We start from the raw sequence: 18,757 nt of genomic DNA, 5'->3' as shown, positions 1-18,757 counted from the left end.
AAAATGGCAGTGTTGTTCTGATTGGTTGAAGCTATGGAGATATACAGAAAGATAATAGGCCAAAGGGGGGAAAAGAAGGAAACTGATTTTAAATGAGGAAAAAAAAAACAAAGGACCCATGGGAAGATCCATTTAGTCTCAGTGGGGAGTTTTTCACAGTTGTGTCAAAATTATGTCAACTCCTGCTATGTGTTACACACAACAGCAAATAGGAGATAACCATCAAAAATGAAAAAAAAAATCAATGATGTAATATGGTTTGTTTATTTGTATCATTGTTATTTTCTGCATGAATCTCACACACAGGAAATATGCACATAACAACATAAATATATCACAGGACATTACACACTTCTCCACTGCTATGAGAAAGGGGTGGTAGATAAGGTTGTTATAGTAACCACCATGCCAGAGGGCAGGTCATGGCTGTTGGTGAAGCTTGGCCAAAAAACTGTATGGATATTCCCTTGAATCTCAGGCTCTCAGAGCCCAAGTAAAATAAAAATAAATCTTGCCATTTTTAATTGAAAAAAGAACAATGAATTAGATATATTGACATGCTGTATACATGATGCAAATGTACATCTTAATTCTACGACACAGTGTTGGGCAAGCTACTTAGAGAATGTAGACAGCTAATCTACCAGTTACTCTAGATAAAATATAAAGGTACCCTCCAGACAGATGAAGCTAGCACTTAAGAAAAATGGCAAAAGTAATTTCTTTATTTAGTTGATAAAATGTGTTTTTTCTGCAATACCCCATCCTGCTTCTCTGCATGAAAGATGCACTGACCAACGTGTCCCATCTTAATATGGATAACTACCTCATTCAATCCAGTTTCAATACATTTGAATTCTCCCTTTCAATATGCTTAATGTTTTTGTTGTTACTATAAGGGAAGGCTTGGTAAAAGTTCACAAAATCAGAACATTCTTCGACTGGGGAAACTGCACCACCTTGACTATGTCACTTCTGAGGGGGCCTCTAATGTCTCCTCCCTGACAAATCATAAAATACCTTGGACTCAAGTTCTGCTGCGATCTTCTGCCACGGCTCTGGAACTTCACATTTTTTCCTTTGCTTTATTATAAACCAAATGTTGATCAATGTTGAACATTGACATTCATTATCTTTTATCTTTTTCAGATGAAGTGTCAGTCCCATCCGTTAGAAATCTAAAATATGTTTTCAACCTCAGCACCATCTTTCACACCTCCTGGAAACCCTCTGGTAACCACAGTAACCAGTATATAGTGTCAAAATGCTGTGAACTGTGGGTAATTCTTGAAGGCAAAATCTGCAGCAATGCCCTCGGAGAATTAAGGGCTAAAAATATCTGCACTGATGCCATCGTGCACTTTTCAACTTGGTACAGTCCTCAAACCCTCGTAGACTTCACATGTACTGTATACGTTTTGGGTCGCTGGCTCTATCATTTGAGTTTGTATTTTTGTTTGGCTTTTGGTTTCAGTCATCATTTAATCATTATTCCAGAATCATATTGTTACATGTTTTCTTCCCCCTGTAGTTACTTTGGTGTTTAATAAGTCATCTCTTTGGGTTCACCTGCCCCTACCTATGTACCTATATTGTTTGCCCTGACATTCATTTGTCACAAGAAAATTAGACATTTTTGGTACTTTGCCATGAGTATAATTTAAATGGTAGTTAATCCAAAAATTTAAAACATATTCTCAAAAAAAAAAAATTTGTGGAAATTGTCTCAGTACCAAGATAAAGGTTGTCGATATTTCTGATAATAGAAAATGGGACAGGCATTTCAATTTGCGAAGTAATAAATAAACCACAGAGGTTGAAGGAAAAGTAGAGGAGGTAGCAACAAGATGTGAAAATATGTATTCAGTGTGAATAACAGACTGATAGCCTGCTGATTACTCTAGATTCATTGAATTCATTCGCCTCTAAGATATGGATGTAACTGTCACTCAAAGATGAACTTTAGCTCAGGTGACAAGGGGCCCCGGTGTCGGGATTGATCTGGAAAATAAAAAACACATGACTTCTAACGAGTAGGGAAACTGCTGCGCTTTGCACCTCCCTATCCTCCTCACTTTGCTTGAGGCTACCATCTTCTCCATTTCTTTCTCTTAGCAGAAAAAAACATGACATCTATATTTTAGCTATAATACTGTGAGCTTTGTGCTGCTCTGGAAAATATACCCATTTGGATTCATTTAAGAAATAGAAACTGTAATTCCAGCGACAGTTGCACAAAAAAAACAGAGAAAATGTATAATTTGATATACACTTTCATGGATCTTATACAATTGCATTGGGTAATTGATCCAAATCTGATGTACTTAGGTGCTCTTATGTGTATTGATAATAACTAGAATTGCAAGCAAGTGTAAATGCTGTTAAAGCCCTGTGCAACTCAAACCCTGGTGCCCAGTGGCAGCGATGCAAGTTGGGTCTTGTGCCTTGCACCAAATTTTGCAAGGAGACTAACTGGGGTATCAGAATCAATTGTGTCCCCTGAAATATTAACAGAGCCAACTGTTACCAAAACACTCAGTGCTGTCTGTTCTGAAACTAATAGCTTTTTGTCTATAATGTAAGCATTTTTTAGTATTATTTAAAGTTTTTAATAAGCTTTAGTCAATAGTGATCAGGGTTGGATTTGGGTTGGGAAAAGGAATCAATCTTACATCTCCTCTCAACCTGTCTAGGTAACATGTGTTACTGCTACATGCGCCCCAGGCACAACATTTGACCATATCAATAGCCAAAAAAGTTATTTGATCAAATCAAGCCCCTCTGACCGATATTTTCTTTAGTAGCAAAGGTATCCTGTCATAGTTCATAACCTCTGATGTCAGAGAAAATAACATTGCTATGTGTAACTAAGCATGGGGCGGGGTTTACACAAAAGGTGACTTATGTGCCGCAACGACCCATATTGACCAATTAGTATTAAGTTTAGTACATGTAACAGCCAAAAGAAATGCCAAAATCCATTTTGCAATTTTTTTTTTTTTGTATTGATGTTTTTCTGCACATTAATTTCACCAAAATCCCTCATTATTGTGTTATATTTCCACTTGCTCTTCTTGGTAGTGGGAGTACTGTTTACTGTAGGGTCAGATCCATATACAGAGAGAGTTCAGCCAACTCAAATCATGGGGGCCATGTTTGCTACCAACAGCAGATGATTCTACAACGTAACTATATGGGGCAGATATGTTATGTTGATCTAAATCAGAATCAGAATGAGAATCAGACATTTTTATTATTCCCTTGCAGGAAATTGTTGGAAAATGGCTAATCTTCACCATTAATAAGCCTACAGTATAAATGTCATTGTCAACCTCTGTCATTATGTAAAAGGCCCTCATTTAAATAACCCAGCGTGTATTTACCTTAAATATCTTAAATGAGCCTGTAAAATGCATTGTAGCCCAGTCTCTCAATTAATCATAAAACTGTTCAAATTCTCCTTTGTCTCTCATGTTCATCCATCACCGAAAATGGTTGAAATTACTTAAAAAAACACTAGCAATAATAATTTAGTAACAGAGTGACAGAGGCATAGTTATGTGCCATTGAAATCTGGCTATCTACTTTGACATAATTTACATACACGTGGTTTTCACAGTATAAAGCATCCAAGTTACAGTTGGCAATTGAGATAAAACAAGTTAAATTCAAGTCATGACAGTGGCTCCTAATTTTCTAAATAACTAGCTCAGTAGCATAAGGCTAGCTTAAGGCTATCATAAGTCTTTGTAAACCTCATTCAGCATTCATTTCTTATTCAGATTTCTGAAATCTGTAGATTGGAATATGTAATACTCTGTATACTCTTCAAGCATTCTGTCCAACAATAACAGCTGCACAGTAGACACTCACATTTTTTTCCCCTATATTTCAGCTATCATGCAAGCATGTAATTGGGAAAAAGTTAGAGGTTCCCATGCCCTCTCCAGCACCCTAGTGAGGGTGAAGAGCTGATCCACGGTTCCATGACCGGGACGAAAACCACACTGCTCCTCCTCAATCTGAGGTTCGACGATTGCCCCAACCCTCCTCTCCAGTACCCTGGCGTGGACCTTTCCAAGGAGGCTGAGGAGTGTGATCCCCGATAGTTGGAACACACCATCTGGTCCCTTTCTTAAAGATGTCATAGTCATTCTCCATGGCCTCACCAATCTCTTCCCATGCCCGAGTTTTTGCCTTGGTGACTGCCATTGGTGCACACCGCTTGGCTTGTCGGTACCAGTCGGCTGCCTCTGGAGACCCACAGGCCAACCATGCCCTGTAAGCCTCCTTCTTCAGCCTGACGGCTCCCCTCACCTCTGGTGTCCACCAGTGGGTTCGGGGATTACCGCCGTGACCGGCCCCAGCAGCCTTACGGCTACAGGTCACAACAGCCGCCTCGACAATGGCAGAGCCGAATATATATAATATATTCGGACTCAATTTCCCCCACCGTCCCCGGGATGTGGTCAAAGCTCTGCCTTAGGTGGGAGTTGAAGACACCAAGCACTTGACATCGGTCCCCTATCCCGGGCCTGGTCCAGGGTGGGGCCCCAGGTGCCCCTCCAGGCTGGGTGCACAAATCCTTTGTACTAACTGGGGAATCTTTGACTCCCTCTCTACTGTGACAATGCAAGGCAAGGCAATTTTATTTGTATGGCCCATTTTCACACACAGTTTGTGAAACATGGCATCATATCAACATCCTCTGCCCTTACACCCTCACACTGACTGAGGAAAAACTCCATAGAAAACCCTTTTAACAGGGAAAAATTTGAGAAACCGCAGGGTGAGCAACAGAGGAGGGATCCCTCAATCAGGTTGGACAGACATGCAACAGATATTGTTTACAGACAAGAAAACAGTTTACAATACAAAATGTGGGAAACATGGAAATGATAATAACAGCTGAGGAAGGACACTTCTGGTAGGTAATGGAGGCAGGGAGAGGAAGCCAGCTTGAGGGGGGACTGGATGGCAGACTGGTTCATGGGAGGGGAGCGCAGGCTGTTGTCACATCAGGGAAAAAAAGGGGGGTTAGGGGGGCGATGCAGGCGACAGTTGGTGCAGAGAGATGGAGTTCCGGTGGATCTGTGGAAACACAGAGAGACTGTGAGACACTAAGGCCAAACCACAAAGTGCAATAGGTAATGGTAATGACAGTTCCAAAATGTGCGGAGTGTTCCTGGCTTCACCCAAGGACTGTACAAAGTGGCCATCAATAGTTCTGGAAAGCATTATTATCTGAGCACAGCCTTCCTTTCGCATCTGAAGAACTGATGTGAATATTACCAGGTTGTGTGGTTCCAGGCTCAATGACATCCTCAAAATTGGAATGGCTTTTGAATATTCACCTTTTAGCGCCAAAGCCTTCAAACAGAGCACAGGTTTGTTAATGAACAAACATCAAAGATCTAACAGAGAGGAGGAGGGTAAAAAAAAAAGAGAAATGTGTAGCTTCCCCTTGTACAGTGTCAGGCTTGTGGGCAAGAGCTGCACCACTGGATTCAAGTGCTGCATTGTAGTTCTTCAGCTGGATGCCAGCCATGATGTCATTTAGACATTTCACTTTCAAGTCCAGCAGGCCATTCATCAACTCAGGACTTAAGTCTGCTGCAGAGGCTATTATAAATTGAAGATAGAAGTCAATAAATGAGAATCACAACCAAATAATATTTAGTTATTGTAGACAAATTTTTATATATATTTGCTTAAACTGTAGTTAAATTTATACATACATTCACTTAAAATAGAGTGTAGGACACACAAGGCAGTTGTAATAAAGATGTTTCTGTGGCAGTTCCCAAAGAGGTAGAAAATGTTCCAAGACTGTATTTAGTTCAAAAATGTACTTCTTTAATGTTAGTAGCGGTACTGGGATCTCCTGCTCATACATCCCAGGCAGAATCGATGACTTAGCTACAAGTCACCTTATTTGACCTCGTGAACATCTGGAAGTAGTAAAAGGTGTTTTACAGAGGGGTCCCACAAATCTCCAAAGCACCAGGATTAGTTGGTGCCATTGCGACTCTAGGAAGGAACTTATAAATACTGGAGACAACACAGACCAACATTCCAAGATATAAGACAACAGAAAAACACTTACTATCAGCAGTGAAGTACAGACCAGACTCGAAGCGAAGTAAAATCTGGTCAACTGGACGTAAGTTTATCTTGAAGACGTTTCACCTCTCATCCGAGAGGCTTCTTCAGTTCTAGTGAAGAGTGTGGAAACTCCAGCTTATAAACCTATGTGGGAGTGGTCAGTGCTATTGTGGTGGAAACGACCCTCCCGAGACTCACCTGGCCTCCCCAAACGACAGTCGTTGTGAGGTGTCAGGGAGTTTCAGGGGTGGTCGTTAGGGAGTTTCACCGACCACTCAGATGCTAATGGGCTGTGCTGGCATCAGCCGTTCCACATGGGTCTTTCAGCTGAGCTCTTTGGGGAAGTTTTGAAAGGACTTGGTTGTAAATAGGTGAAAGGAAATGTCGCAGTCCACCTCCTCTGTTCAAAGATGGTTTCTCTATCCTGACGTGGATGGCTTCTTTAACTCCTCTTTCAAACCATCTGTCCTCTCTGTCGAGTATTTGGACATGGTCGTCCTGGAAGGAGTGGCTTTCCTCCTTGAGGTGGAGGAAAACCGCTGAGTCCTGTCCTCCAGAGTTGGCTCTTCTATGTTGGGCCATGCGCTTGTTGAGGGGCTGTTTGGTTTCCCCTATGTAGAGATCCGTGCAGGCCTCACTGCATCTGACAGCGTATACCAGATTGCTTTTCTGGCTGTGAGGGGTGGGATCTTTGGGGTGAACCAGTCTTTGTCTCAGAGTGTTGTCTGGTTTAAAAGACACAGGGATGCAGTGCTTATATAGATTCTCCTTAATTTCTTAGAAACCCCTGCCACATAGGGGATCGCTATGTTTTTTCTCCTGCCTTCTTCATCTTCCCTCCTCCTGGAGCTCTCCTCCTTTCTGGACCTGGAAGAGGATTTTACAAAGGTCCAGTCTGGGAAGCCACAAGTTTTAAGTGCTCTTTTCAGATGCTGCTGTTCTTTTTTCCGGCCTTGGACGCTGGTGGGGATGGTCTCCGCTCGGTGTTGCAGCGTCCTGATGACACCTAACTTGTGCTCCAGAGGATGGTGAGAGTCAAAAAGCAAGTATTGGTCAGTGTGGGTGGGTTTCCTGTACACATCCACCCTCAGGCTCCTGTCCTCTTGAATGTAGACGTCGCAGTCCAAAAAGGGCAGGTGGTTGTCTTTCACATCCTCTCTGGTGAACTTGATGTTGACGTCTACCGAGTTGATGTGTGCTGTAAACGGTTGTACCTCCTGAACCTTGATCTTCACCCAGGTGTCATCAACGTATCGGAACCAGTGGGTGGGGGGGGGTCCACTGAAGGAAGTCAGGGCCCTCTGTTCCACCTCTTCCATGTATAGGTTGGCCACGATAGGAGATACGGGAGAACCCATGGCACAGCCGTGTTTTTGCCTGAGAAACTTCCCTCTGTACTGGAAGTAGGTTGTGTTCAGGCAAAGGTCCAGAAGTTGGCAGATTTGGTCCGGATTGAGGTTGGTCCTGTTGCTGAGGGTGTTGTCCAGCTGTAGGCGTTTCCACAGCCTCCACGGTAGGGACGCAGGTGAACAAGGAGGTCACATCGTAGGACACCATGGTCTCATCTGGGTCCAGCTTGAGTTCTCTAACCTTGTTCACGAAGTCCATGGAATTCTGGACGTGGTGGGGGGTTTTCCCTACCAAGGGGGCTAAGATGATGGCGACGTGTTTGGCGATGTTGTACGTCACGGAGTTTATGCTGCTGACAATGGGTCGGAGCGGGGCACCTTCCTTGTGGATTTTGGGGAGGCCGTAAATCCGTGGAACTGCGTCTCCGGGGTACAGGCGGTGATACTCCAAGCGGTTGATGATTTCCCCCTTTTGCAGCTTCTGTAGGTGTTCCACCACTTTCTTCTTATAGCTGCTGGTGGGGTTGCGTTTTAAGGTCTCATATGTGTGAATGTCACTGAGAAGAGAACTGATCTTATTCTGGTAGTCAGTTGTGTCAAGGACCACCGTGCATCTTCCTTTGTCAGCCGGAAGGATGGTGATGTTCTCATCTTTGCTCAGTGCATTCAAGGCCTTCCTTTCCTGGACCGAGAGGTTGGCAGAGGGGACCTTCGCTTCGGAGAGGGCCGCTGTGACCTTGAGTCGTAGTTCATCTGCTTCTGTGGTGGAGAGGTTGTTCTTCTTGATGGCGGATTCTGTGGCAGTGATGAGGTCCACAGTCGGGAGATGTTTCGGGGTGACAGCAAAGTTCATTCCTTTGGCAAGGACGCGTTTCTCAGGACTGGTGAGCTCCCTGTTGGATAAGTTCCTTATCCACCTGTCCTGTGAGTCCGCTGGGACTCATTGTCAGCAGCATAAACTCCGTGACGTACAACAAGGCAAGGCCGTAAATCGGAAAGAGGTTCTAATCTTCACAGCTGCAACAAGGCCACGATGGACCAGAAGGGACTGGCATGGGGTCAGACAGAAGATCCTGCAACAGACATGAAGATCAAAAATACACACTTGCACGCAGAAGCGATCACATAAGCACCTCCCTGTAACACATAAAAACTGGAGAAGATAGTTAGATCGTTGGACTTCTTGCCCCAACGCCAGGGACGACGCATCTGCGTATGCTGACTCCAGCATAGGGGAAGACGATCTCCAGAGCTCTGTATTCTTTCCTGTTAATCTGAATAAAATCTTTTGAACCAACTGGAAGGTGTCCTCTCCGGATTTTGAACAGCGCAATATATACTCTGTGGGTCCTTCTGATTGATTAATGATGACTTGTTGAAAAATTCTTACATTATCCATCAGTATGACATCAAACATGCAACAGTATTTTGTTGTCCACGCTCCTCCACTTTTAAACTTATCTCTTAGTGATAAATCCTCATCGTACCTTCAGAAATTGATTAAATTCTGGCCATTTCAAGGTCGCGACTAAGATGGCAGCTTAACTTCAGTGCTTATAAATGGTTTTATGAAAATCAATCCAAAAACATTTAAGATTTAACTTTAATTGAGATTTTACTTAAGATGGAGGCTAGGGTTGTCTCATGACGGGTGCAGTGACTATTATGAGGAAGAAAAACGAAGCAACCAAAACCGTTCTCCGGTCCACTAGGCTGAGGAGGAAGAAATGGACACGGTTGAAGCACATAAATATCCTTGGTCAATGGCTAAAATTACAACACAGCCAGCTCAGTTTGCCCCACGCTGTATGATAAGTGGGTTCTCCCTTGACTGGAGCAATAACATCTTCAGCCCTTTTAGGTTTCAGTTCCTTAGAACCTCTGTTATGGAAGCAAACCTTCTGTTAAACTGTTCTGTTTATGTTAATTTTTGTGGGGGACCTCTTTTTTTTAAACTTAAAAAAAAATGCTGTTTTTTTTTTTTGTTTAGTCCTGAGACATTTTCTGAGAGAAACATACGTAACCATGGCTGATAAACATACCTTAAAATTTACTTTATTTAATGCAAATTGAGATCTTAACTCCATGAGAGAATTTAAGATATTATCTAAAATGAGGAAGGAATGCAGATTGCTATGTTGCAAGAGACACATCTTACATCCATGGAACATGGAAAATTAAACCGGATGGGTTTCTCTAAAATATATTATTCATCATATAAATCTGGTCATAGACAGGGTGTAGACACTTTTATATCACAGAGTTCCATTTGAACTTATTTCCGAAACTAAAGACAAAGAACAGCAGCATGGTGGTGCAGTGGTAAGCACTGTCGCCTCACAGTAAGAAGGTTCCAAGTTTGAGTCCCTGCTCAGGCACGGGATATTTTTGTGTGGAGTTTGCATGTTCTCCCTGTGCCTGCGTGGGTTCTTCATCCCACAGTCCAATCTATGAAGATACCTTCAAAGATGGCCTGTTCCTCAGATCTAAATAACAAAAGGGTACACAGCAGTTTATGATATCTTACAATCTAAGGTCATTTGGTGAACATTGAAAAGTTATGTTTTGTTATTACTACGAACACACATGATATCATACACATTTTGGAGTACCTAGCTGCATTCTTGAAATGGTAATGCTTGCATTTTCCATCCACTAATACTGCAAGTATGCAAGACAGGTGAAGAGCTCCTCTTCACAGATGTTGTCCACCTCATATCGGACAATCTCCCATTCAAAACTTTTTGGAAGCTGTCTGCTGAGACCTTCCCAGTCTATTATAAAACAAGGAAAATAACTTCTAATAATGTGCAAAACAGTTTCTCAACCCATAATAGAAATAACAATTCTGTAGGATAAATAACTTCAATACTCACACGGCCAAAGCGGACAGTTCGGCGATCAAACCTTCTTAGAAATGCCTAGCAGGAGAAGTCCTGGTGCCGGCATCCTCATTTCTTCGTCTTCGTCTTCGTCGTCCTCCGCTTCATCCGGTGGGTCCGGGTCGCGGGGGCAGCAGTCTCAGCAAGGAAGCTCAGACTGCCCTCTCCCCAGCCACTTCAACCAGCTCTTCCGGGAGGATCCCGAGGCGTTCCCTGGCCAGCCGAGAGATATAATCCCTCCACCGTGTCCTGGGTCGGCCTCGAGGCCTCCTCCCAGTTGGACATGCCTGGAAAACCTCCAGAGGGAGGCGCCCAGGAGGCATCCTCACCAGATGCCCGAACCACCTCATCCAGCTCCTCTCGGCATGGAGGAGCAGCGGTTCGACTCTGAGTCCCTCCCGAATGACTGAGCTTCTCACCCTATCTCTAAGGAAGAGCCCAGCCACCCTGCGGAGGAAACTCATTTCGGCCGCTTGTATTCGCGATCTTGTTCTTTCGGTCATTACTCAAAGCTCATGACCATAGGTGAGGATTGGAACGTAGACTGACCGGTAAATCGAGAGTCTCGCCTTTTGGCTAAGCTCCCTCTTCACCACAACAGACTGGTTTAGCAACCGGAAGACTGCGGATGCCGCCCCAATCCGCCTGTCAATCTCCCGCTCCATTTTACCCTCACTCGTGAACAAGACCCCGAGATACTTAAACTCCTCCACCTGAGGTAAGACCTCCCCCCCGACCCGGAGTGGGCAAACCACCCTTTTTCCGGCTTTTCCTCATTTCTCCAAATGAATAAAACATGTGTGTGGAACAAATTGTGACAAAGTGAAGGGTAGCAGGCCAGGAGTCATTTTGAATGAGGTTGTCCACTCCAGCACTCCAACTGGCTTGGCATACATCACAAATCAATTCAGGCATGCTGAGATCATATTGTCCGAGAAAAATGAAAAAAAACATCCACTGTAATGTAAAACTTCGGTTAGTTTTTTTTCTACAATGTGGCATACATTACTCAATAGTCCTGTAGATTTAAAAATTAGAACAAATAATAATAATAATAATAATAATAATAATAATAATAATAATAATAATAATAATGATAGGGCTGCATGGTGGTGCAGTGGTTAGCACTGTGGCCTCACAGCAAGAACGTTCCGTGTTCGAGTCCCGGCTCGGGCGCGGGATCTTTCTGTGTGGAGTTTGCATGCGTGCCTGCGTGGGTTCTCTCCGGGTACTCTGGCTTCTTCCCACCATCCAAAGACATCAATTTGGGGACTAGGCTGATTGATACTCTAAATTGACCGTAGGGATGAATGTGAGAGTGAATGGTTGTTCGTCTCTGTGTGTTGGCCCTGCGATGAACTGGCGACCAGTCCAGGGTGAACCCCACCTCTCACCCGTAGATGCTGGGATAGGCTCCAGCCCCCCCGCGACCCTTACATGTAAGGAATAAGCGGAAGACGACAATGGAATAATAATAATAATGATAACTTGAATTTATATTGCACCTTTCAAGGAGCCCAAGGATGCTGGACAGTAAAACAGATACAAAACGTGTACGGGTAGATTTTTTTTGAAGATTCTTTTAAAACGCGACAAAATCATTCTTCACATCCTTACATTCATCATGACCACAGCAACAGACTTTCCTGGTATGACCCTAGTGGACAACCGCAAACTTTGACAGGCATCTCAAGAGGTACAAGCCACTCAAAAAGATACCCGTGAATAACTATCATGCTAAATATAACATTGCAATAAGACAATGATTTCTGGAAACACTTTAAGAGAAAATTAAATTTAGAAAAAAGGCTCGATGGCCATTTAGTACATTACTGAAAACACACTCAAGAGATGGTCAAGAAAGTGACTGATATGGAGTAGCCATGTAAATTCAACGTCAAGCAATAGGAACAAAAGGCAGTTGTTTAAATAATCAAACTAATGAGCTTAAGTTAGAAAACAAGAAATACATTATATGTACGATAGAGTATATGTTGCATACTCACAGGCCACAACTTACCACAACAACAGTTGTTGAAGGTAATGGCTGAAAGAATCCGGCTGTCATTGCATCTCTGTTATGAAGGACATGTCTGGTGTGCATGTTAACATCACATTCAGCACAGAAGAACGGGCGTGGTCGACAGTCACAACAATGGACAGCAGCTGGATTTCTCCCACACTGTTGGCAGCTGTGTGCAGCCACATATTGTTGTGAAACGTTGTTTACAAGACAGGGTCTCTCTGCCCTCCAGCTCTCTGACAAGACACTGTTTCGTGTGCTCCAGTTGGAGGAAGCCTGAAGGGGAGCTCTTCACACTTCCTGCTCATCACCAGCAGCATTCAGTGCGCGCTGGAGATCTTGTAGAAAGCATTCTGATATAATAGTATGGAATACTGAAAAATAATACTTTTTTTTTTTACAATGCAAGACATGTACTGTATGGAGTGGCTGTGGCAGTAGGTTCAACAGTTATATTGTCCATTATTCTGGCAAATTTATATTAAAATACTATATATATATATATGTGTGTGTGTGTGTGTGTGTGTGTGTGTGTAAATTTGCTCATCCCAAGGCTAATGGCACATTTGCAGTCTGGTCTGGAGAAGACCAGTCGGTTATCGGTCTATGAGGTGTCACATATTAAATTATATATAATATATTAGATATAGAGCTGCACGGTGGTGCAGTGGTTAGCACTGTGGCCTCACAGCAAGAAGGTTCCGGGTTTGAGTCCCAGCTCAGGCACAGGATCTTTCTCTGTGGAGTTTGCATGTTCTCCCCGTGTCTGTGTGGGTTCTCTCCGGGTACTCCGGCTTCTTCCCACCATTCAAAAACATGCAATTGGGGACTAGGCTGATTGAATACTCTAAATTGACCGTAGGTATGAATGTGAGTGTGAATGGTTGTTCGTCTCTCTTTGTTGGCCCTGCGATGGACTGGCGACCAGTCCAGGGTGTACCCTGCCTCTCGCCCGTTGATGCTGGGATAGGCTCCAGCCCCCCCCGTGACCCTTAATGTGTAGGAATAAGCGGAAGATGACGATGGATGGATATTATATATATTCTGTCACGTTTGTGCTGACGGGTAGTAGACCCAATAGCAGACAGGGACAAGGAGGGTTTACAAGAGGGGTGTTTATTAATTATGAGACTTGCACGGGACATGAGGGGGTAATTAAATACCTGGGCATCAACATCTCTGCCAAACTGTCTGACTTGACACGGCTAAATCATACCGCCCTAATTAAAGAAATAGAAGACGACCTCACCCGGTGGCACACACTACCCATATCACTTATGGGAAAAATAGCAACAGTGAAAATGATGATCTTACCAAAAATCAACTATGTTTTCTCGATGGTTCCGACCCAATCTTCCCGGACTTGATTCAAAACACTCGACTCTAACATCTCAAAATTTCTCTGGAAAGCTAAGCCACCACGTATAAGCTTAAAGACTTTACAAAAGATAAAGACTATGGTGGCTTGGAACTACCAAATTTTTATAATTACTACTTGGCCAATAGATTAAAATACATACTAAAATGGTTAAAGCCAAACTCATTAGACCAAGCATGGCGGGATATTGAACAAACATTGTGCAAAGAAATCCAAATCTCTGATCTCCCTTTTATCAGCCCTGTTATCAAGCATCACAGCTGCTTTAAGTACATTAGCATCAGCAACACCCTCATAGCCTGGTGGGAATTTCTCAAAAGCAATGGGCTCTCGAACACCCCTTGCAGGCTCACACCTATCTGGAACAATCCTGACATCCTGCAAAATAAAAAAACAATACATTTTGCTGCATGGGCCAATAAAGGGATTAAAAATCAAGAGCATATCTTCCAAGACAAAGAATTCATAGAATTTAGCCAAATTACAGCAAATTATGGTATTAACAAAAACAAATTTCTGGAATATCTTCAGCTCAAATCTATGATACAGGCACGGTTTGACCTTACTCAGTTAGACTTAGAGCTTCCACCTAGAAAAACAGATTTTTTAAAAATTTCACCCCCTAAGCTACTGTCTAAAATTAACTCAATAGTTTCAACAACAGAATTTATAATCTCTATTCCTTCATCCAAATGGGAGAAAGATCTGTCGATCAACACACACCCTAACTTTTGGATAGAAATCTGCTCCAACACATTTAGAATGATTCGCAGTGGTAACCTACAATTAATAAATTACAAGGTTCTCCACAGAACACACTACACAGGACAAAGGATGTTCCAGATGGGCCTCACACAAACAAACATTTGTCCATATTGTGCGACTGGCTCACCGGACTGCTATCTGCATGCTATATGGCTTTGTACACCTGTTAACCATTTTTGGCAGGGGGTTTGTTAAGACCTATCACGGTACCCCATCCCCACCTCCCCCTCACTTTGTCTGCTAGGTGACCTCACTAATGTTAATATGGAAATAAACAAATCCTGCATGCTCCTCACTGCTCTAAGCATCGCAAAGAAGGCCATCCTGATTAATTGGAAATCCAAGAACAACCTAAGCATTACTCAATATAGAAACCTTTTATTAGACCACATTTCCATTGAGAGAATGTCTGCTTGGAAGGAAAGTCGATCATCAGAGTTCGAACAAATCTGGTCCCTGATAATTAAATCCATCACAGAGTTTTGATGGGGGGGGTTGGGCTTCGTGGCTCTGGCCCCGGGGCGGGTGGCTATGGACGCTGGCTGCCTTGGGTGTCCGATGGCTCGCTGGGCTGGTGGGCCCGGGGTTACTGCCTTCTGGGGCGGCTTTGGGTCTCGCCTGTTGAGGGACGGTGTGGGGGGCGCGGGGGCGGCTTCCCCTATCATGGCGGCACCCTGTGGGATTGGGGGTTGGGGGTCCTTGGGCTGGGTCGGGGCCTCCACCCAGCATGGGGGGGTCGGGGGCCCTGCGCGCTAGTGCCGGGGATTCGCGCCGGTCCCCCAGTGGGGTCCTGCGGTGGGGGGGCTGTGGTCGCCCGATCCCCGGGCTCTGGCGGGGTGTGCTGGGGCCTGCCGTGGTGGCTGGGGCATATTTGCCCCCGGACGATGGGAGGAGGGTGGGGAAGGAAGGTTAGGTGGGAGTTGGAGAGGGAGGGGGGTCGGGGGGGAGGGGGAGGGGGGTCGGGAGGGAGGGAGGTAAGGGGCTGGAGAGTGAGGTAGAGGTGGATTGCTTGGCACCTGGGACTTGCTGGCCTGGGGCCCTGCCGCTCCCCCGGGGGGGTCGCACCCACATTTGGGAGGGGTTTGCTAGCCTCGGCCCACCCTCAGGCGGGCTGGGCCCTGGCGCGGTGTCCTGGACTGCCGCCACTCCGGACAAAGGGAGGATGCTGGGGGACGTCTGAGGGATGGGGGCTGACCTCTTTGACGCTGATTGAACTGGGGGCCCTGACCACGGGCTGCTGGCTGGGGGTTCCGCTGTGCACCAGGGCCCTGAGCCCTCCCTGCCCTCGCACTGCGCGGTGGTGGGCCCTCTGCCCGGATCTCCAGACAGTGCCCCTTGGTGCTCCAATCTGACCCCTGGACCAGGGAGGCTAGACTCCCTGTCGGCTGGTTGCAGTGGTGACGGGGTGGTCAGCGGGGCCAGCCTGGAAGTTGGCCCCCTGCAGGTCTGGCCCATTCCTCAGCCCCTCTCATTGCCTCTCTATCCCATCACATCACATCTTATGTATCACTAGGCCTTGAGGGGCTGGACCCCCCAATTTTAATCACATCGTAGACATTTAGGGCTTGGGGGAGTGCATGAGGATGTACTGGGAAACTCTGCCGTCTGCAACTGGCGGGGCTCCCATGCCCTGGGTGCCTCTGCCAATTTTAACCACATTCTAGTCATCCACATCATCACATCTGCATTCCCATGCACAACACGCACCCTGCACCATATTGGGATGGGGGGGCAGCTGGGGCAGGGAGTGGGTCCAGTGCTGCCTCCTTTGCTAACTGCACCATTGCAGGCCTGGGGGCCTGGCCGGGGCTCTTTGGGGGAGGGGTGGTCCTCTTCCCGGTGTGGTGGTTGGGCTGGGGTTGGTCGCGGGCCCAGCTGTTGTGCGGTGGATCGCTCGCTCGCGGTTTCACTAAGTCTGAGGTGCCCTGGACCGTATCAGCATCTATGGAGTACTCAGCCCCTGTATGGAAGAAGATGAGAGTATGATTGTTTTGTCCGGGGGTGGCGGTCCTGGGCATGCGTGCCTTCGACTCACCCTGGCGGGTGGGCTGAGACTCTCGGGGGAATGGGGGGTTCCGGCTGGCTGGCTGGTGGTGCTCTATAGCCTGAAGCCCTCCTGCTCTGGGGTGAGGGGGAGAACAGGGGATGAGTAGAGGGGATGGGGATCATGGGTTGGAGGGGGATAGCTCTGTTCGGGGGCGGTGGGCCTGGTCGTTGTGGTGGGCTGTGGCTGCCCCGCCTGGGTGTGGGGTGTGGGTGGGCCTCACCGCTGGTGGACCTCTTGGGGGGCTCTGGTCGGGTCTCGGGCCAGAGGGGCCCTGTCCCCCTGGGCTCTGCTCATGCTGTGCGGGGGGGGGGGGGTGCCCGGCAGGACCGGGGTCATCTCTACCCCGTCTCTCTGTGGGTTGCTTCTGGGTGGGGGTTGCTGCTCCTATGCTTTCCTATGGGTCCTGGCATGGGTTGGGCCTGTGGCTGTTTCCTGGGGGAGGGGTGGCCTGGGGCTCCCCGTGTCCTGGGGGTTTCTGGGTACTCTGGTGGCCTGGTCCTGACCTACCTGCTATCCTGGACTGGGGGTGCGATGTCCTGGCCCCCCCACATCAGCTACAGCCAGTTACGCACAGCATCCAAGACAAACCGTAGCACACACACACACACACTTACACACGCGTATACACACATACACGCATGGAGCACACAACTGACCCATTAACACACACTCAGACATTTATCTTAAAATTATATTAAACCAAATGGTAAGCCTGCACCGGAAATTCTGCAACCAGTGTTTTTTCTTTCTTTTTCTTTTGTTGTTGTTACTTTTTCTTTGTTTGTTTATTTGGTTTTTGTTTGTTTTTTATTGTTGTTGTTTTCTTTTTCTGCTATTGCTGTTATTGTTTTTGTCTCCCCCCTCCCCCTTGTCTTCGCTATCCTGTCCCTGTTCTCTCTTCCTATCCACTCCTGAGCCTCAGTCCAGTCGCTTTATCAATGAACCAACACCATTCCTAATAAACTTAAACATAAATGGCAATAGGAGGAGTTTATCAGATTCCTCCTATGCAGAATAAAACTGCTTCAGTACAACAAGGCACCAGGACCATTGATGCTGCTTGCCCCAGCTACTGAACAGGACAGGTTTAAAAAAAAAAAACAACAACAAAAAAACAATACGTATGACAAGACACCAATGACATGAACTAAAGACAACACGAATGACGTCCAGCATGAAACTGACAACAATTAACGCTCATGACGACTGACATGACACTGATGACAATCAGCCAACGTGGACAAAGGGAAACACGGAGGTTAAATACACAGGGGAAAATGAAGCACAGGTGGTGAAATCACCCAGGTGAGACACATGAGGTATTCACAGGGAGGAGCACAGGAAGACAGGACACTGATATCACAACACAACAGGAAACACGAGACAGGGATCGTGACATATTCATTACGTTACAGTGTGTTGGTTAGCCTTATGAGACTTACTTGCTAAACGGAAATGCCTGACATTGTGTTAAATGTGTAGACAAAATAAGCCCTAGCTTCAGTCTACACCTTTTGGTCTTTGTTTGATCTACATGTATATTTTTTGTATTGACTATTAATTTCAGGAATAATATGACCAAATAAACATATCAAATCAAATCAGATCATCAAAATATCTTGATCGAAAAAACAATACCGACCCTGATTTGACTGATTCCTGCTTGATCTTGGCCTCAGAGAGAGCATGTTCCCATCCCTGTCTCTCTGTTCCCACCTCACCCTTGGTTCAGGTGGTGGTGGTGGTAGTGGTGCTTCTGCCCCTTCACTGAAATCATAGTGATCCACCAGGTAATCCAGGCTCATGAGCGTATCTTCTGAATAACTTGTGGTGACAAGTGATCAGAAACACAAACAGACAGACAGACTGCCTGCAGCACTGTTGGTCGTACAGGCTAATCTGCAACACTGGGGCTCCCCAGGGGACCGTCCTCTCTCCCTTCCTCTTTACCTTGTACTCCACGGACTTCAGCTACTGCACCGAGACCTGTCACCATCAGAAATTTTCTGATGACTCTGTCTGAGAGGAGAATGTCAAGATTAGGACCATTTTGGACAACACTTAACACCCTCTCTATCACATGCTGGCTGGCAGGAAAAGTACTTTAAGCCAGAGACTCTTAGCCCCACGTTGCACCACTGAGCACCACAGGAAATCATTCCTGCTGGCGGCCATCAAACTGTTTAACTTCTCCTCTAAGATGAAGTC

General features: G+C 45.6%; 1 long non-coding RNA gene and 1 pseudogene across 1 annotated transcript; both read right to left on the bottom strand.

Moving 5' to 3' along the window:
* Positions 1 to 4,603: 4,603 nt before the first annotated feature.
* LOC147247717 (uncharacterized) lies at positions 4,604 to 6,231 on the bottom strand. The gene is made up of 3 exons (XR_015109454.1): positions 6,107 to 6,231; positions 5,293 to 5,370; positions 4,604 to 5,091 (listed from the first exon to the last, which is right to left on the bottom strand). It is a non-coding gene; the product is annotated as an uncharacterized LOC147247717 (long non-coding RNA).
* A 12-nt stretch (positions 6,232 to 6,243) lies between these two features.
* LOC147247716 (uncharacterized) lies at positions 6,244 to 18,326 on the bottom strand (annotated as a pseudogene).
* Between the last annotated feature and the right edge of the window lie 431 nt (positions 18,327 to 18,757).

This window comes from Aulostomus chinensis, chromosome 16 (genome assembly GCF_037954235.1).
Source record: "Aulostomus chinensis isolate RoL2024-O1b breed Wild chromosome 16, RoL_Achi_v1.0, whole genome shotgun sequence".
NCBI classification, from domain to species: domain Eukaryota; kingdom Metazoa; phylum Chordata; class Actinopteri; order Syngnathiformes; family Aulostomidae; genus Aulostomus; species Aulostomus chinensis.
The sequence above is the reverse complement of the archived record's forward strand: the minus strand, read 5'-3'. Positions and strand labels throughout refer to the sequence as shown.